The 21760-nt window shown below is 38.8% G+C and overlaps 1 long non-coding RNA gene across 2 annotated transcripts in view; it reads right to left on the bottom strand.

Moving 5' to 3' along the window:
• Window positions 1–628: 628 nt before the first annotated feature.
• The window catches only part of LOC126354345 (uncharacterized), a 237987-nt gene continuing 216855 nt past the window's right edge, over window positions 629–21760 (bottom strand). For both annotated transcript variants that reach the window (XR_007565302.1, XR_007565303.1), the window contains one exon: window positions 629–9600. This is a non-coding gene — a long non-coding RNA (uncharacterized LOC126354345). The remainder of the gene's footprint in view (window positions 9601–21760) is intronic.

The raw sequence follows: 21760 nt of genomic DNA, 5'->3' as shown, positions 1-21760 counted from the left end.
AGCTGGTGGAGGCTCTGTAATGGTGTAGGAGGCCTGCATTTGGAGTGATATGGCTAGGTATGACCCTGAAAGGTGACACATACATAAGCATCCGGTCCATTGGGGATTCCGATGGACTTGGGCAATTCCAGCAGGACAATGATACACTTGGCATGTTCTGAATTGCTACAAAGTGGCTCCTGGAACACTCTTCTAAGGTTAAACACTTCCACTGGCCACCAAACTCCCCAGGTTTGAACATTGAGCATATCTGGGATGATTTGCAATGTGCTGCTCAGAAAAGATACTCACATAGCCCTCTATGCAGCATTCACAGTGTCAATTCCTTCCATCACTACTTCAGACTATAGTCAAGCCCATGAGACACAATTGATTACTAAACTCGGCCAGCATCCAGCATGCACTGTACAACTGATGCGTGTTATGAAGGTATAATATACTTTGCTCAGAGACAATAAAATTGTGTGGGTAAATACTTTATTCAAAACTGAACATGAATGCCCAAAAATAGAGTGAAGTTCCAATATTTGTAGCTCTTGATATGTACATGAACTTTACTTTTTGAAACAAGAGTAGAAGGTTTATATATATCATGCAAGATTTTATATAGTGATATCAGTGTAGGTAAGATGCAAAGAGAGATTGAGAGGGGGCAGGTTTTTTTGTTTTTTTTTTTTCTTAAAATAGCAAGTCTTCATAATTGTGAAGGCAAAACTTGTCATTGAGTAGGTAGACTGGTGCTGTATCTGTGTTGAAAGATACTTGAGTTCCTTCAAGAAAGTCAAATTTCTTGCCTGGTTCTTTTCTACACTGTTTGCCACAATTCTTGCCCAGTAACTCATTCTGCAAAGTTGGATTTGTTCTGTATGTTAAGACAGAGTGCATCCCTGTGCTTCTACCAGTTTGTTTATTGCAGAAGTTTGGACATACCTGACTTTTGATATTCTTGCTTAGTGTTTTCAGTACTGTGGATGATATTATTCTGTATTTTGTTGCTTGCGAAGAAGCTTGTTTGTATGACATACAACTTGAAGAGGTTGGCAATTTGGTATGAAATCTTCCTTGAGGAAAGTCAGCTTATTACAAAGATGGTCTTCCTGTTTGTGGGTGGTTGTCCAGAAACTGGTTGGTTTAATTTCTGTATTACAGCGGGATTGTATTCATAACTGGAGGCAGCTGATTTTACAATTTGTGTTTATTTTTAACTTTCACTTGTATCCATTGGGTCTTTAACCATGTGATTAAACATTCTTCTGAAGAACACTTTTCTATTGTGATCTGGATAGCAAGAAGAGTTACGGATGGTAACACTGGGAATTGTTGGCTTTGTGGAAGTTTGAGCATTTTTATATAAAAGTTTTGTTAATGTTTTCTGGTGTTTTATTTCTACAGTGATGTGAAGTGAATTGAATTGAATTTTGTGGTGTAATTTATTAATTTCCTCAGCTAGATTTTCTGTTTCCTTTGGTTGTTCTGTTGAAAAGAATGAATTGAGAAAATTGCAACATTTTCTGTATTTACACTAAATAAACTTAATCTAGGTCCCTACAGCTGTTGTGCTATAATCTAGTGTAAATTCCTGAAGATAAGAAAGGGACTTTCAACTCACATTCATAGAGTTCCCATAAGCTGCACCCATATGCAATACTTATAGAAATGCTTCTGGTTGTTATTCAGTACAGTGGTTCTACCTGACAGCAGTTTCTAGTGACTTAATGCATTACTGTCCCAATAGTAATTTTTGCCACACTTTGTGTGTTTCAGGACCTTCCAAGCAGAACACTGCCACCTACTGACAGTTCTCTCAAAACCCAGCGATGTAGCATTGGGAGTGGAATGCTTTCAAGTCTCACAGCCGGACCACTAACAAGGTTGCTAAGATTGTCATTTTCTATTAACATGACACAGGCAGAGTGGTGGGTATTATAAAAAAAAAGAAAAGGAAAGAAGTCCCATATCTTGGCTAACTGTTGTTGACTACTTTGATTTGTTCAGCAATGCAGTAATCACAGCAAAATGCCAAAGTTACAAATTGTATGAGGTGAAATGAGATATTACGTTTGAAATCATTACAGCCCACGATAAACTAGTGATTGCTTCTTGCAAGTGATCAAAATGCGGTCCATAAAGAAACCTTCATTATTCCAGTAGGCAGCGGGTCATTGATGTTTAGTATGCTTGAGAGCTGTTCTTTGTTCACACAGTGTTGTTCATGAACAATGACATCTTTATGTGAACTCTACATCAAAATAGAAACGTTATACATTGGGCCTGCCATAACCTTGTAAAACACATCTCTCCAGCCTCCCTTCTTTCCCCCCAAAATATGTTGTGCCTCTTTAACACATTAATTTCAGCTCTTATGGAAAATTGCTCCCTGACTTGTGTTTCCCCTTTGGAAACTACCAGTGGACAGTGAAAATACATATGGAGCCACACTTTCCCATGTAATAAATGAGTGGATGAAATTTGGCTTCTTGTTAGATACATTCTTCTGAAGCAGAAATGAGGTATTGGTTCTTGCTAACTTGTCACTACTCAAATGAAGTTTTCTTCTAGTGGCTTTGGATAACAGCTCAAGTTTTTATAAGTTGTAATCTTAATTTCTTTCATAAATGTGTATTGAGGATTCCTGGTGTGACTGTGTGAAGTAAAAAAAAAAGTCTCGTTTCATTGACATCTGTTATACTGTACTTGTTTGGACCAAGTTTATTTCTACAGTGTCTGCTGGGATGCCATTGTTTATCAATGAACAATGTAAACCACGTGAAAGTAGATGAGAACAACAGGGTTTAGGAGCATACTTGTCACAACCATTGTAGTGGAAGTGCTTCTGTTGTGACTAACATTGTGTGAATGTTTCCAACTGGATGATAATAGGACCATGGTCAGTACTGGAACCTGCAATATTGGTAATTACTTCTACTTGCCAGTCGTTCCCTGAAAGTACCTCGTCTTGCTCCTGCCATTCTGCAATAATATAAAAATGAAATAGAGTGTCTTCCAGTGTAGAGCCTCTTGTAGAATTTTAACATTTTAAAGTAGTTCCTAGAACATGTTTCAGTATTCAGGTTGCAAAAGAAATTTTAGGAACATCTGTCAACATTTTCAATTGTATAACTGTGTCAAAATGTACATAAGCGTTGTTCAACAGTATTCCATTTGTAAATATTTCAAGAGAGATGCTCTTTCTAATTTATGAAATCCCACATCAGTAAAGAAGCAATCTATGGGATAAAATTGAGGCAAATGCTCTGAATACTTAAACGTTACAGTTTTAATGTTGAAACTTAGAACAAAATGAATAGCACTGAATGTAAACAAAATTTGAAAGAGGTTTTTTTTAATGATTAAGTGCTGGCACAGATTGCATTGATTTGTTTATCGAGTTTTGTATTGTCATCAAAGATGATACGAGCTAATAAAGTTATTACCAATAACAATGAACGTGAAGGAGTTACAAGACAGACTTATATCAACTGGCCAAAATTGAAAACTACAATCAGATAATGCAAGAACAAGGGGACAAAAGTGACAACATAATCTGGATCTTGGTGAAACAAACTCAAATGAATACAGATATTATTTAGTTGCATTTATTAGCTATTCTAATTCCCCACAACAACGTACAATTGTCTTTGGCTGTGAGTTTAAGCATTATTGCAGCAAGAGAGAATGGATGTAAGGAATTTCAGTGTGTAATACAAGTATTTTGATGAATTTTCATTTTCAACAAGCAGTACATTCTGGCTGTAGCGTTGCTTGCTGTAGGCATACAATTTTAAATGTATTGGACCTAATTATTGTTTCTATTGCAAACATGACTAGTGTTAGTGTTCATGTAAAAACAGTAGCACATATAATGTAGCTCTACTTGCTGAAGAGCTACTCAGGTCAGAATATTACAACCTATTTGTAGCCCACCTTATTGGTGAAATTATTGTAGATGTGAAGTTTCATTTAAGTTGTCATTTGGAACAGAAGTGCACAATAAAGTATTTTGAGACCAGCAAAACTGCTTTTCACTCATGTATGTATGTAGTTCTAACAATTTTTTGTCCAGTGAGTCTTCCACCTAGCCTATGGTTTCAACACTATGTAGCAGTGACAGGCTGCAAAGTAACCATCGGCATACATCGATGTATCTTAACCTAACTGTTTCTGTAAGTTGATGATAAAATTAACCTTTAAGTAATATTACGCATGTTGAGTAATAAAAATAATCATGTATATAGCTGCACATTAAATAGTGTTCCATGGAACTGAAGTGCCCAATAATATATATAATGCATGGTCACAAATCATAACACAGTGTTTGCTAATGTTGTAACGTCCCTACGAAATGGTTGAAATTTAGTGTTCTTTTCTGTAAAAGATAGATGAATTTAAAAAAGTGCTAATGGTTTTCTTAATTTTGTTGGTTCCGTTGTTCCCATTACGTATTACATATATGAGAGATATTAACAGTGAGGCTGTTTTGTTTTTTTGTATGGCATGGAGTAATTATTTCGTAGCTTATCCCAGAGGTTAAAAATGTTGTACTGCATGAAAGACACTGTAATTCAGCAGAGTTGTAGTTGTACTACCTTTGAGCTGTGTACATTTTTAAGTTACAAGCGAGTATTGGCTTTATGATGTAAATGTCTTGGTAAGTTTTCCAGTGGAACAGCCAGAAATCTGTGTGCAAATTAACACCATGTAAGCAGTTTAGGTAATGGTGACAGCTCTTTTCATATACAGGGTGTATTAAAACAATAAACTACATACACACACTTTTCATGTGTTTAGGAGAGAAAAAGAAGCTTTTTTTTTTGTGTGACTGCCTCTAAATGTCTTTTTTTTTTTATAGGGGGAGACGATGATGGTATATGAAGCACTGGTTACCAGTCAGCTGAATGCATTGTCATTATTCACACTTGGTTGTTTTGAGCAAGCATATTCCAGTTGTGCCATAATGTAGACAGGCGATATTTTCTGAAATGCCCCTATACCAATAGTCACATCATATCTCGAGCATTACTAACATCAAAACTTTAACGGATCCATATCAGCAACATGGTTCACACCAGTGACATGTAATTAAGTGTATCTCTATCTCCTCTGACCCCCACAAATCCTTTGTAAATGTAGTCTTTTTTTTTTTTTTTTTTTTTTTTTTTTTTTTTTTTTTTTTTTGTTACACACACACACACACACACACAATGTATGCAATTTTTTTGGGAGCAGCTGCAGGCCAGGGAGTAACAACCTGAGGATAAAAGCAAGTAGCTTACAGGGCAGAAGAGTTGGAGCTTGGCTAAGGTAAGTCAGAAAGTACCGCTGTCCTTGAATCACATTACCTGTCATGACTAGAGAGAGATAAACAAAACATACTGTTTCAACATAGTTTCCATCATAAGCAAAAATTTACGTTAAAAGGTGACGGGCACTTCCATAGAAGAGGTGCATCCTGAAAGTAAGTACCAAATCATTCTGCTGCCACTCCAGCACTTGTGTTGTAGGTTCACACATTTCTCTGGTTCATTGTCTTTCCACAGTTGACTCTGCAGCTAAATTTTGTGGTATTTATATTTGTTAGTGATCAGTCAAAATCTTTAAGACAGCCTTTGAGCCCAGTGACTGTGAAGTGCGCTGTGTTATGTTTTGTTTCAACACACAGAACATTAAGCCAGCTGAAATTCATCAACTTGTAGACATTTATGGTGAGGAAGTGGGTGAGACAGTTGAAGAAACACTCATGATGAAGCATGTGTCGGACAGCCTTCTGTTGTCACTGATGGTATGGGTGAGAAAAATTCATGAAAACGCATGGTTCACAATAAGAATGTATTTCAAAAACTGTTTTGCATGACTCAGTCATAAATTGCTTAAATTTTTGTGAATTCTGTTTCAAAAATGCTTACAAAATCATGTACCTTGTCAGGGTTTTGACATTTCACCACTGAAAACAGTAATAAGGAAGATGAATTCTTAAATAAAATCATGACTGGTGATAAAACTTGGGTTTTTCATGACACTCCAAAACAAAAACAACAATGTATGGAGTGACGGAACTCAGAATCCAACAATATTCCTCCTCCCCTCCCCCACCCAACCCCCCCCCCCCCCCTACCAGAATAAAAAGAAATTAGAATGAAGTTGTCAGTGCAAAAAATCTGGTGCAACGGGTTCTATGACTAACAAGACATTCTGCTTGTTGAGTTCCTTCTCCAAGGTGAAATCATGAAAGCGGTATGATACTGCGAAACACCAAGAGAACTCCATCACACTACTCAAAACAAAAGATGCAAAATTCTCAATCGAATTATTATGTTGCTTCATGACATCACATTTCATTTGTGCTGGTGGCACTGAAAACCTTACTAAACAATTCAGTTGGGAACAGTTTGACCACCTGCCAATCAGTGCTGATCTCACATCTGCTGACTACCACTTTTACTTCATCATCAAGTAGGATGAAGGTGCTTCAACACCAATGATGATCTAAGAAAGTGTGATCAGTATTGGATGTCTTCACTGATGGTATCTTTCTATGAAGAGAGCATAGAAAAGTTGGATTACCGCTATGACATATGTCTGAAGAAATGATTTCATGAATCCTTTTCCAACAATGGTACTTTTCTGCCATGCCTTGTATATTTTAATGTGTTTTGGCTTACCAATGTGGGTATAAAAGTTGACAGTGAACATCCCACGTCCTCTTCTTTACTTCAGTCACATAATGGGGATACACAAAGCCAATATGAACTACCTATTTTCTATCAGCAGCCATGTTTGACCATGAGGTGTATTAAGCATGTTGTTGAATCATCCGGATCATACACAGGGTTATTCGGCTGCCCCTGCCATAAAGTTTTATGGAACCTGCAACATCTTCAAGAAACACACCCATGATTTTAATCTTCTCTCCTCCCTACATGCACATTGTTAGGCCTATGAAAACAATGAACAGGACCTTTTTGTATGAAAATTAACTACATTAAATTTTGAACTGGAATAAGTTTTTGTTGGAGACTACAGTTTTTGTGTTATTCAAGAAAAATGCATTTGGGCCTCTAACAAAAATGTAGCCCAACCCCCCCCCCCCCCCCCCCCAAAAAAAAGGCTACATTAAATTTCCCACAAAAAAGATCCTGTTCATTTTTTTTATGTAGGACTAGTAATTTGCATGTAGTGGGTGAGAGAAATGAAAATGTTGCCCATGACATTTGTAGGCATTGCAAGTTGCATAAAACCCATCGGTATGGGTAGATTAATCATCCTGTACAGGTTTTTTATGCCAAAAGAACTAATATATGATTTCTGTGGCTTCATAAACAGATCAAGAAACATTTTACACCACATTAATGTATAGTATTTGCAGTTTTCTTTATCAGAAAATCCTTTCTCATTGCTTTCCTGACCACAGGAAATTCCTACATACAGCCAACTGTTTTTGTTGAGGTCTTCAGTCCAAAGACTGGTTTCATGCAGCTCTCAATGTTAGTCTATCATACACAAGCATACATCCATTTGAACCTGCTTACTGTATTACTGTATTTCCCACTCAACAGTTTTTCCTCCCCTCACTGAAATCCCACCAATACCAAATTGATGATTCCTTGATGCATCAGGGTATGTCTTATCAACCTGTTCCTTCTTTTAGTCAAGTTGTGTTGAAAATTTCTTTTCTCCTCAATTTCATTCAGTACCATTTTCTTAGTAATTTGATCTGCAACTGCATAATTATTCCATAAGCCACCTCTAGGTGCATCGCAGAGGGTATCTAGTAGCAGTCATAGTCATCTATCCACCTCCGTAACTTTGTTCACTGCTGCTGCCTATCATGGGGAGGACACAGGTTTAGATTCCCGGTACTGCCAGGGATTTTTTTTCTAGGTGAGAGGACTGGAACGGTGTACATTCACCATTGTGATGCCAAATGAGAAGCTACTGAAGCAAGCAGGTCTCGAAGGTCAAGAAAACTGACACAGGCAGGATAGTGGTGTGCGGGACGATGACACGGTGGTCGGCCAGTACCGATGGACACAGTTTACCTTTATGTTTTATCGACGTAATCGTCAAAATTTCTTCCTAGAAACACATTTCGAAAGATACCATCCTTTTCTAGTTGAACTGCTTGTTGTTCACATCTCGTTTTGGAGCAAGGCTACACTTCAGGCAGATACCTCCAGAAAAGACTCCTTAACATTTAAATTTATATCCACTCCTAACATATTCCTCTTTTTCAGATATTCTGTCCATCAGACAGTCGAGCCTGCATTTTATATCCTCTCTGTGTCAGCCATCATCAATAATTTTGTTACCCAAATAACAAAACACTTCTATTATCTTCAGTGTCTCATTTGCTAATCCACGAGGTTTGTCCAGAAAGTATGTATAAAAGTTGAATAATAACTTTATTTTACAATTATTCAGGTATTACAATATGGTCTCCTTCATAGTACTTGCCCTGAGATGTGATACACTTCTGCCAATGCCGTTTCCACTGTTGATAACATTGCTGAAAGTCTTCAGTTGGGATGTTGTTCAGCTGCCGTGTCGTTTCCACATCTCCCAAGTGCCGCCCCCGAAGCGCCATTTTGCATTTTGGGAACATGAAGAAGTCACACAGGGCTAAATCGGGTGAATAAGGTGGGTGGTCGGTCACGGTTATTGACCTTCGGGCTAAAAACTCGCGCACAATGAGCAACGTGCGAGTGGGGGCGCATTTTCGTGATGAAGGATCCACCTGCCCCCTTTTGCCAACTCCGGTCGAACTCGGGCCACACGAGCTCTGAGATGTGTCAGAACTTCAATGTAAAAATTTCTGTTCACTCTCTTGCCAGGAGGGACAAATTCCATGTGATCAATGGCCCTAGACTCAAAGAAAAGTATCAACATTGTCTTCAAATTGGACTCGCGACTTTTATTGTTCTCGGTTCTCCTGCTAGTTTCCATTCCTTGCTTTGGGATTTGAGCTCCACGTCAAATCCGTAAAACCAGGGCTCGTCTCCAGTGATGACTGAGTTGAGAAAGTCCCCTCATTCCTCTGCTTCCAACCAATCCTCACAGCACTCGACCCTCTTTGCTTTCTGATCTGGCGTCAAGAGCTTCGGTATGATTGATGCACACAATTTCTTAATTTCAAGTTTTTGTGTCAGGATTTCATGAACGATTGTTTTGGTGATTGACAGCTCATCAGCAATCATTCTTACTGTGAATCTACGGTCTTTAAGAACACAAGCCTGATTTCGTTCAACATTTGCATCAGCACTCGATGTCGACGGGCATCCTGGGCAAGGGTCATCGTTACTTCTTCTCGGCCATCCCAGAACCTTTTTAACCACTTGTTCACGGTTGGTTCCTTTAGAGAATTGTATCCGTAAACCTGTTTCAAACCCTTAAAAATCTCACGGCCAGTTTTGCATACCTTTGCAAGAAACTTGATGTTGACACACTGTTCCTCAATCAGACAGAGCTCCATGCTGATGGTAGGTGAAAAAGGGTAAGTGTCAACAAGCTGCTGCACACTCCCACCTTCACACAGAATGCTCTGACTCAAACTGAGCGTTGATGGGATTGATTACAGCAGTAGTCCGAGCTGGCAGTGACTGCAACCTGTAACATAAAGACATTATTCAACTTTTATACGTATTTTCCGGACAAACCTCATGTAATGGACAATAAAAAAGTTCCCATTCAAGGGTGTTGCCACAGAGTAAAAGCAATGTATCATGACTCCAGTGTGGTTACAGAAGCAATGTGTGACATTTGTGCCTTTCCGAAGTGCATGTAGTAAATGTAAAAATTGGAACTACGGCAGTGTTATTACCAAATATGTCCAAACAGGATCACATACTGTTGTTCTTTTCTCGGCTGCTGGTAGACATCCATCATACATTGAAGAATCACTTCTGTTGAAAACCACCATTGTGCATCATGTTGGATAATACACATCCCCATAATGCAGAAACCAGTTAAAGTGGGAGACACTCGAGTAGCCACCCTGCAGTCCTGATCTCTACCTGTATGCTTATCATGCCTTTGGTCCCTTAGAAAGGTCTTGAAGGATCAATGACTCCTGTTGCAAGAGGGTGTGCAGCAAGCAGTGACGGACTTCTTGACAAAGCAGGACACAGTGTTCAACCAAGTGGGCATCTTCAACCTGGTGCACTGGTAGGGTGGTTGCCTCAGTTCTCATAATAATTTTGCCCGATTCGCATATGAGGGGTGGCTGAAAAGTTTCTAGCCCCAGATAGTTACTGTAATGTGTCACATTACCACCACCTACTTTTATGGTGACCCTTTATGGGTACGCAAGTCAAATGTCGCAGCTCCACCTTAATTAGTGTAGCCACTAAGATGCACTGTATACTGTAGTTTAAGCAAAGTGGTGAATATTGGGAGAATAAGGAACTGTGTAGTGGTTGAATACCTCCATTTAGAGGGAACAAATTCCAAGGAAATTGTGGAGAACAAGCGGAATACACTTACGAACAGTGTTCCATCTTGTGCAACAGAGAAAAACTGGGCGTCTGACTTCAAACACAGAAGAATGAGTGCGAGAGAAGCACCAAGGAATGGAAAGCCTGCCACTGATGAAATAGTGACTACAATTCACGATACAATTTTGCAGGACATTGAAACCACATTTGGAATCTCCCACGGGCGTGCTCATGACACTGTTGTGGATACTTTGGGAGTGCTGAAAGTTTCATCTCGGTGGGTCCACAAAGACTCGAGTGCAGATCAGATATGGGAACACGTGCAGTGTTGTGAAGAAATCATCCCCCAATTTGAAGTGAATGAAGATGGCTTTCTTGCAAGGTATGTCACAATGGACAAAACGTGTGTTCAACTCTTTGATCCTGAAACAGAACAAGAGTCACAGCAATGAAACCATCCTTCACACACACACACACACACACACACACACACACACACACACACACAATTCCATGTGCAAAAGTCAGCTGGTACGGTGTTGGCTTTGGTCTTCAGGGGTGCAAAAGGGGTGATTATGGTGGATTACTTGCCAATGGTTGCAACTATCAATGCTTTATACTGTTGCATCCTCCTGTGCCATTTGAGAGAAGAGATAAGGAAAATTGGCTCACTGAACTCTTCAGTATCAGGACAATGCATCGGTGCACAAAGACCTGGCAACATTGGAAACTCTGCATGACTGCGGGTTTGAATTCTTACATCACCTACCATATTCTCCAGATCTGACTGTGTCACACATTTTCCTTTTCCCAAACCTAAAAAAAAATACCTCAAAAGATGACGATGCAGTGACTGATGCTTTGTTGGACTTGAAATCAAAGACCTTTTATTTGAATGATTTGCAGAAGTTATCTGAGCAAGCCTTCAAGTGTATTAGTGTAGACAGGTATCATATAGACAAATAAATTGATATTATGAAATTTCTTTCATTCTTTATTTGTTGGGGTAGAAGCTTTTCGACCCCTTCTCGTACAGCTTCCAAATGGAAACTCGTTGATCATCCCTCATAACTCCCTCCGCATCTCCTGATTCGACTTGACTACATTCCATTATCCTTGTCTAATGTTCATCTTAGAACTGCTCTTTAACACACTATCCATTCCATTGTCTACCTCCTTAGCCGTCCGATTCAACTGACTACCATTTGGTGGACCTGGGTTTGATTACTGGTACTGCCAGCGATTTTTCCTCAGTGTGGGGTGACTGGTACAGAATGCACTGAGTCTAGTGAGGAGCTGCTTGACCATTTAGTAGTGGTTCCACAGTCAAAAAGTCCCACGAGAGAGGTGTGCTGACCAGCTGCCCCTCCATGCTGCATCACATTACACTACTGCCAGGGGCAACATGTTGGTTGGTGGAATTTTACCATTTTTAAAACAACCAATGGAAATTCCAGGTATGAATGTTAACTATGCATGATTTTCATCCCTTCCATTCCGTTCAACTTATCTTCCAAGTCCTTTATTTCTTCTCTCTGAACATTAATTCCTGTGCCTTCCAAGAGTCCTGTTCCTCACTCCAAACAACAAGAAATTATTGAAATGATGTAATTAAAGCTGTAACATTTCTTTGTCAGAACTGTCTGAAGTGTAACGCTGGGATATGACACTGTAGGATAGAGTTCCAATGACATTTGTTGCATAGAAAACAGTATCAACAATCATCGACATGATTTGAAGTATTTTGTGGCTCAGCTCACCATCCAAATATATATTTAGCAGTACAATTCATTGTGGGCTCTAGGTCGTATAGTTTCAGTTAATATCTTGACTTGCAGATGAAAGAACGTTGTAGCTTTTGCTAATTCTCCAAATGTAATCCACAATTAGCACCACATTTTTATAGCTTTGGTGACTGGATAAAAAGAGTCACTTTTAAATGGACACTGATTTCAAAGTTGCAGAATTATAAAAACAAATTACAGTTCATGATATACACTGAGTTCACATTACTTAGTCCAACAGATAAAACTGCACTTGGTTCCATGTGACATCAAGTCAAAGACTTGGTCCAACACAACTGCTCTCATTCAGTAACCTCACTAAAACCATTCAGAAAGTTAACAAAGATAGATCAACTCAACTCATTGGTGCAAAAGCATCAAAGGCACATTTTTACAATATTAGCTTCAGGAACTGTTCTGGTATTTATGAAAAATGATAACAGTTTTTATTTGATAGAGAAGTGCTGTGAGGCATTTTCATAGCCAAATAATTTCAAAATGTGAAACACATGCCATTTTACAGTTGGAAAAAAAATGATGTGTGTAATGTAATTAATATTCTCAAACATCAAAGAAAAAGAAAGAAATTTCAAACAAAATATTAACCCAAAAGGCTTCCATTTTTGAACAGCAGATTTGCAATTATTGAAAAAACATAGCTGCAAAATGAATTGAATCAGATACTTCGTTGGCCAGAATATTTATCATAATCTACTATTGAACAGAAGTCTCTGTGTGACAGATTCATTAAAACCTTTAACTGTGTGCACTGTGTTGTCCGTAAACATGCTCTGAAGGATCATTTCAGGCTTATCCACATTGTGAGCCTATGGCAGGAAGGCTGGCAGCATGGTAAGTTGCCTGTCAATTTGTCATACACCACAGTGACATCATTCAAACAGAGAACCACTACTGTGAGACAAACCACCGTCCAGTGGTAGCCTGGAGTCAACAACCTGATTAGAGCATAAGAGTTGTGGGTCATAGGCACCCACAAGAAAATGCAAAAGAGCTGTGCACTGCCCATTTAGAAGGCAGCTGTATTAGTACAGAACAGTCACCAAGTTTTTTCTGAACTAAATCGGGATATTTTTTAAAAACCAAGACTAAACACACACAGGCTACAATTCAAAATAACAAATCACTGTATTTTACCTTATTGAGATTTTTGCTCACTTTTCAATCTCCTTCATAGAATCTTTTCTTTCTCATCAAGAAAGCAACAAAACTTGAGACATGTAAATCACTAAATCATCTTCATTATTATTATTTCAGCTTCCAAAGTTGCTGCTGGGAAAAGGTTCCTCTCAGCTCACCAAGTGTTCATAATCAGGCTGAAAATTCATCTGAAGCAAAACGGAAAAGTTTGAAGAAGTTGTCATAGTTTTCATAACAATGAAAAAAATTCCTTCCACTAATCAAATTTCACGTTAAAAAGTTCTTCTCTTCTTCCTTGAGAAAATTCTTTAACTGCACACATTCTTCAAACATCATATCCCCATCTACAAGAAATCACTTATACAAATTCTGAAAATGAGCTCTTTTCCACTGTCAGCGAAAATGGTTTGAAAGTCGTGTAGACACTTTCTTCAAAGTCAAATCATTTTTCAACATAGTTTATACTGTGCTGCAAGTAAACTGCCATTTTGTTGTGGTTTGCCTGCTTTGTTCCTCTGTTGTCCTCGTTGTTGGCATACTGGCTGAAAACATACGGGGGGGACGTGCTGTACTCTCTAATGTAAATGATGTACCTGACAGATGCACAGCCGTGTTTCACTTTTCACAACCTCCCAATAATACACGGTTATATATGGGCAGTGCACAACTTCCCATACGGCTCATTACTAGTTTCCAGGCAAACATCCACATACTGCTACAATAGTATTCTGTTGAACATCTACAGCAATAAAAACATAACCAAATAATTCACAGTTCTTTCGGAATAATCAGGTACATATGGAACAGACACTGTCATTGCTTTAACACATGGCCTATTCGTGTACTACTTACATCACTGTTAAGGTGATGCACCGTGGTTGTTCTAACCAACACAGCTTCCTCGTCTGGAACTTGGCCATGAACTGACTGTCTCATGACCCTTATATATCACCACAATAATAGGTACCGAAACTACACATTGTTCAAAGTTAAATTTACAGAAATTGCAATTAAAATCAGTTAACTGAATACATCTAAAAATGCCGTCTTTTTAACAGTTTCTTCTACTACAAGAGTTAGGCCGAATTATTTGTTTTAATCATGAAATTCACATATATAGTTATGCAAGCAACACTTTTGTCTAATCTGTTAATTTCCTTAGAATTAATTAAGGGCTGCCTTTGCTAACATGTGTCCAACTAGAGCCAAATAAATACTTTACGAATACTAGCATTTCATATTCCAAATGTTTGCAATTATTACAAGTTTTATATTTGTTTACAAGTCAACAATAGAATTCAAGTTACATAAAAATGAGAGATTTTTGCCCTATACTAAAAGATACTAACTAGGAATACTCAATATAAATTAGAAAATCAATTACATAAACAAAATTCAACCTGGTGTTAAATTCTTTAAAACTGAGGGCCAACCTTTCTCTTTTATGAAAATGCATGTTATATTCTTATATGTTAATAATAATTAGTTAAAAATGAAAAAAACGAATTTTAAGGAGGCATATGGCAAAGCAAGGGGGAAGTAAAAATTATCCCAGCGTCACAACTTCTCTTTTGAATGTTTTGATATGATCATCATATATCGGCATCATGATGACTAAGGCTGCAACAGGGGAAGGAAACTGCACAACCCTATTCAATTTTTTCAGCAGAGAATTACAAAGCATTGTCAAGATTGACCTCTGATGCACTACTCGAAAACAATGTCTATTGAGTCAAGTATGGCAACTTAGCGCTCTTAATAAAAGCAGAAGTTTAAAGTCAAGACTGCCCCTCAATTGAAATCAGTAATGAACAATTTGAAGTGAAGAGCAAAACATTATATATAAAGGTGTCCATTTTTATGTAACCAGGATTTTTATCCATCCCAACAAAGTACAGTTGGGAGCTGGGAGTTGGGAGTTGGGTTTCCAACCAGATATTTGGGATGACCCCACCTAAACTGGGATATCAGGCAACTATGGTCAAGACAGAATCCAAGTCTCCCCATTATAAATGTGGCCTCCATTACAGATGACGCTAACATCCCTCCCCCAAAGCACTGGTCTGTGGAGATGGATACCGGAAAACACAGAATGGGTGCTCAATCAGTGGGGTAGGATTCCGTTCACTGATGCATCCAGGAGTAACCTGGCATCTGATGATTGTCAAGGAAAGGTGTGGAAGCAGCAGGAAACTATGAGACTCAGAGGGCCTTAGACACGGGTTCACAGGTAGATGCCGTGTTTCTTGACTTCCGCAAGGCATTCGATACAGTTCCCCACAGTCATTTAATGAACAAAGTAAGAGCATATGGACTATCAGACCAATTGTGTGATTGGATTCAGGAGTTCCTAGATAACAGAACGCAGCATGTCATTCTCAATGGAGAGAAGTCGTCCGAAGTAAGAGTGACTTCAGGTGTGCTGCAGGGGAGTGTCATAGGACCGTTGCTATTCACAATGTACATGAATGACCTGGTGGATGACATCCGAAGTTCACTGAGGCTTTTGCAGATGATGCTGCGGTGTATCGAGAGGTTGTAACAATGGAAAATCGTACTGAAATGCAGGAGGATTTGCAGCGAATTGACGCATAGTGCAGGGAATGGCAATTGAATCTCAGTGTAGACAAGTGTAATGTGCTGCAAATACATAGAAAGATAAGGCATCTATCATTTAGCTACAAAATAGCAGGTCAGCAACTGGAAGCAGTTAATTGCATAAATTATCTGGGAGTACGCATTAGGAGTGATTTAAAATGGAATGATCATGTAAAGTTGATCGTTGGTAAAGCAGATGCCAGACTGAGATTCATTGGAAGAACCCTAAGGAAATGCAATCCAAAAACAAAGGAAGTAGGTTAAAGTACACTTGTTTGCCCACTGCTTGAATACTGCTCAGCAGTGTGGGATCCGTACCAGATAGGGTTGATAGAAGAGATAGAGAAGATCCAACGGAGAGCAGCGCACTTCATTACAGGATCATTTAATAATCGTGAAAGCATTACGGAGATAATAGATGAAGTCCAGTGGAAGACTCTGCAGGAGAGACTGTCAATAGCTCGGTATGGGCTTTTGTTGAAGTTTCGAGAACATACCTTCACCAAGGAGTCAAGCAGTATATTGCTCCCACCTATGTATATCTTGCGAAGAGACCATGAGGATAAAATGAGAGAGATTAGAGCCCACACAGAAGCATACTGACAATCCTTCTTTCCACGAACAATACGAGACTGGAATAGAAGGGAGAACCAATAGAGGTACTCAGGGTACCCTCCACCACACACCGTCAGGTGGCTTGCAGAGTATGGATGTAGATGTATGACAGACTGAGTAACTTTTACTGTATGCTGCAATGCAATTCAAAGTGATGCAGATACTACTTTTTGCTACAGTCACCAAGATCTGTAAACAATTGCAACATCCCAGCAACTGTTCAGTTTCTTGACTGTGTAAATCTGCCCCTCAGTCATGGAACAATTTGAGGACTGCTGTGTGAATTTCCTCTTTGATGGAAAATCTCTTTTCTGCCATATATCCACCCAGCTTGCTGGAAAGACTGAATGGTCTTCATCAAATTGTTGGCACTGTTTCACTACGACTGGATGCTACATTGCATTGCACCTCATTTGGGCCATACACTGCCAGAATTTCATGGCGAATTTGTGTGCAATTTAGATGTTTTGCCAACAAGAACCATACTGTTCCCCGTACTTCAACTTTGGAGTGCCATTTCACTCGCACAATGTGATGAACCTGTTGTCTGTACTGCAGCAGAATTGTCTCTGCAGGAAATCGGGAACTTGCCCACTCTTCCGGCAGTGTGCCGTGCCTGTTGCGTAATGGTCTTAGCATGAGATGATGTGTAACTTAATTTCAGAAGTCCCTATACCTCAAGTACATCTCTTGAATGTATCAGTAACCATCCAAGACCATTTCTTCAGCAATTCTTTTGGATCAGTGCTCATTGTGTAGAAGCAGAAGAAGATACACACATTTATGCGAGTCAGGAGGCAACGGTTCAAATCTGTGTCCAACCTTTGCTAAAGTTAAGGAAATTATGCCTTCCCTCTGCAACAGAAAATTCTCTGGAATTAAGCAATGCTAACCTGCATTTTGTTCTGTAGGTAGTGCAACATTCTTTAATAATTCTCCTGATACTGTGTTACTATCACATTTTTACTGTTGCATGATGTTTGCTGATCTCACTTGGTGATGGGGTGGTAGGGTCAACCAATAACCCTCTGGAAATTTATACAGTGAGATAATCACCAGCCTATTTGGTCCCAGGTAGGGAGATTGGGGCCCACCCAAACAGAACCCTGCTTGCCTCAGTACAGCATATTCCATAGCAGTTACTCAGTAATGATTGTTTCACTTGAATAGCCAATCCCCTTAACCCTTATTGACAAATGGTGCATCTTCAAAATTATTTTCCTCCTACAATTTTCACAGTTCAGCCAATAAAATCAAATTTCCATGCACTATGACGTACAATGTTCCATTACTGTGTCATTGGATGGTAGGCAAAAGCATGCCCAGAGCTTAGAGTAGCAATGGACTATTCATGTTAACAAGTCCCCAGCTCATGAAATCCGTGTTTGACAAATGTGCACCCAGTCAATGAGACTGATCTCATCAAGATGTTCAACATTTGTCATGACCCAAAAATCAAAAGTGGCATAAAGAATAATGAAGGCAGAGCAAGCATTTAACATGCACCCTGCCCCAAACCCCCCACCAAGTGTTTTCTGGAAGTTGAGGTAGACAATTGTAACCTGAGAACTATTCTCGTCTGGGGTTCTCATTGCACAGCATTAGTTCATGCTGACTATTTACTGAACTTTGTTGCTTTTTGTTTCAGTCTTAATCTTCAACAAAATTTTATATGTGTGACCCAGACAGATATGAGGAGCTTACATGCAAAGGCAAACATGTCTGGAATTTAAAATAAACGAGACACACAATGGAACAAAACAAACAGGATAAGCAGAACCTAAATAATCATATAATTTAAGTCACACTGTTGTTCTCATGCAGAGCAACAGTTTGTGCTTCTGTGCTCGCTCATAATATGTTGCCTAGTACTAATAATTGTTTTTACAAGGACACAGTTACTTATCCACTGACTGCATTTTTGATAGAATAGGAAAACTTCTAAGAAAAAGGCCAACAATTGTAACAAAAGAGGAATACAATGAGATCTACAATCAGTGACTGGGTTAAGAAACCTTGCTGACAGATATGAAATCCCTATCTAAGGGCCAGCAAGATCTACATTACATATGTGAAATAAAATGCATTTCCATACACAAGTACAAAGCTATGGGAAACACTCGTACCGATGTTGAGGCAACTGCCTTCTGGAAATCCCAGCTAGATGTGAAAGAGCAGTTGAACCATTACAAAACCCTTTCCTTGGACAAAAGCCAAAGTACTCTTCAGCCATCCAATTCAAGATAATAGGAAAAATAATGTTGATGGTTTACAGTAAACTATTTTTTAAGAAGACTGGTGAAATCAATAGGAATAAGTTGGAACACAACCATCACTGAATACTTCTAAAGATAGTTAATGCCACAGTTACATTTCAAATAATTGTGAAGTAAGAATAAAACCTGAAATTTGAATAAAACAGTGAAAACAAATATTAGTGCTACAGTGGCCAATTTACAATCTAGTACTACTAATCCCATGTTCCCTGTGACGTTAACTGTCTTGAGGTGATTTCCATGCATCGATGCAGCAAGCTGTAGAATGATAACTGTAACTGAATGCAGAAAATTAAGAATTGGAAATATAACAATAACAGACACAGTGTAATCCAATGAGCAATTGTACGTTCACTCACTCATTTATATTTCATTTGTACTGAATAACCTTGTCTCTGAGCTGGAATTTATGATACCAACACTTTTAGGGATACCAATTGTGACATTTCACACCTTTCACAAGCACATGAAAATATTCTGAATTCAAATTTTGAAGATGGAACATTTTGGCACTATAATACACAGATGGAACATGATTCAGCAGCAGATACTTATTACAAAAGTAGATACTGTTATAAAGAGGAGATCCCTGACTTTGTTTATATTTTGCTGTAGCAACTCAATATGATCCCTGTGTTTCGACGCATCTCTACCAATTCAGTTACAGTTATCTTGACAGAGAGAACACTTAAAATAGCAGAATGTCTGTGCTAGTAGTAAGTGGCATACATTCAAATCTTTCACATCAGATCTCTTACAGAGGTTGAATTGCAATCACATAATTCCATTTCTGAGATTTAGAAGCAGTTTATGTTGGGATCACTATAAAACCACTTACATGCTGCTTTGGTCCTTGAGATGTGCCAACACTAATTCCAATGACTCGGATGGCTTGCTGTCAGATGCATTTTGATTTTTTCTGGTGTCCAAGAGCTTTGGTCATCATGTGGTAGTTTGATTTCCATGATCGTACTTGTTGTCTGTGAATATTCTATCATAAAAGTGTTCTGATAGTAAAACAAGTAGAAACATGCAAAAACTAAGCTCATATGTTATGTATCCAAATTGTTGTTCACCCAGAGAGGTGCTGGTGAGTATCCACAACAATGACAGCCTTTACCTAAGAGGGTTACATTTCTTCTGCTGCCTTTGTAGCAGTGAGTCTATAGTACACTGTGTGCCTCTAGTAGTGAGTTTGTAAACTTGATCAAGTTGATGCAGTATTGCCTCCTAATAAGATGAAAGGAGGAGGTCGGAATTGAAAAAAGTGCTGTAATTGTAGCTCTGCAGTGCAAAGGCTATTCTAGCAAGGCAATAGTTACAAAATTTGGCTTAACCAAGCCTACAGTGGTGTATACATTGCTCCAGTTCAAGCAGACTGATGCCAGCACAAGTGTTTGACAATCTGGAAGACCCAGAGTAACACTGTAAAGCAAAGATTAGTTCATTTGTGTACAGAGCAAATGGGAGGACTCTTCCTGCACCTCAAATTAACAACAAAGTAAACAATATGTGAGAAGCTCCAACCTTTGTCTCAGCAGAGCAATGCCATTTATGTGACCATGACTTAAATGGATGGATAGAAAGAAATTGAACTGATTGCAATGGGTACAGCAACGTAAAAACTGGAGAGTGCAGCAATGATCTGAAATGGTGCTTGTGTATGAAACAAGTTTGAAATTTGGAAGCCTTCACTGAATGTTTACTCATTGACTTTGTGGAGAACATATGAAGTCAGCATGTAGTGCCAATGATGACGAGTGGTGGAGGGTCAGTCACTGTGTGGGGATGTTTTGTGGGTGATAGAATCAGTTTTCTAGTGAGAATTAATGGAACATTAAAGAAGGAAGGATATGACAAGATACTGATCAACAATTCAGTTCAATCTGCCAAGAGACATATTAGTTGTGGGTTATTCTGCAGCAAGACAATGATCCCAAACAGACTTCTAAATTGTGCCGACAGTAAGTCAATAGAGGAGAGAAATTTGCGAAACTGAAGAATATGGTCTGGTGAAGTCAGCCACCTCACATAAGTCCGATCGAATAATTAAGGGAGGGAGGAAGTAGATTAGCATTTAATGTCCTGTTCACAACGAGGTTATTAGAGGCAGAGCACAAGCTCGGATTAGGGAAGGATGGTGAGGGAAGTCAACTGTGCCCTTTCACAAGAACCATCACGGTATTTGCCAGAAGCGATTTAGGGAAATCACAGGAAACCTAAATCAAGATGGCTGGACACGGGTTTGAACGGTTATCCTCCCGAATGTGAGTCAGTGTGCTAACCACTGCACCACCTCACCCTCTGGGATGAACATGGCAGGGAGATCAGAGAACTGAGGTAATGTAATGTTGAAAATCTATGGATTACGGATGTATTGGACTGTAATCTCAGCAAAAGTATTATTTCCATAGTGCCGACAGTCTGTGCAGCTGTTATTAGCATGAAGGGAACTTAATGACAGAGAGAGAAAATATTTGTATTGTTAGCCTATTTAGTTTGAAGAGTGTAGTTGGCAATTAAAATAAAGTGTACAGCTTTTTTTCATAGGTGATCGAATACTTTTGACCTGAAGTATATACTTAGTAACAACAATAAACAGAAAATAAGCAAATATTGAGATCCTTGTCAAGGAAGGTAATTTATTTACTAAACTAGACAGGTTACAATAAAATGCATACCATGTACTCTGCTGAAAAAGGAAACTGCAACACCCTCAAAGAAATGGTCATTTTTTGTCACACAATGTGACATCATTGTAATTCAGGTCAAATGAAACACGTGTCACAGTGAAGGGTGTCCTGTCACATCACTACAATGCATACAACTCTCTGATGGCAATGCAGGTGTATATTCTCACATGCATAGATGATCACAAAGGTGCCAAATGGCATCCTGTGAC

The sequence above is a fragment of the Schistocerca gregaria genome, chromosome 3 (genome assembly GCF_023897955.1).
Source record: "Schistocerca gregaria isolate iqSchGreg1 chromosome 3, iqSchGreg1.2, whole genome shotgun sequence".
NCBI classification, from domain to species: Eukaryota; Metazoa; Arthropoda; class Insecta; order Orthoptera; family Acrididae; genus Schistocerca; species Schistocerca gregaria.
The sequence above is the reverse complement of the archived record's forward strand: the minus strand, read 5'-3'. Positions and strand labels throughout refer to the sequence as shown.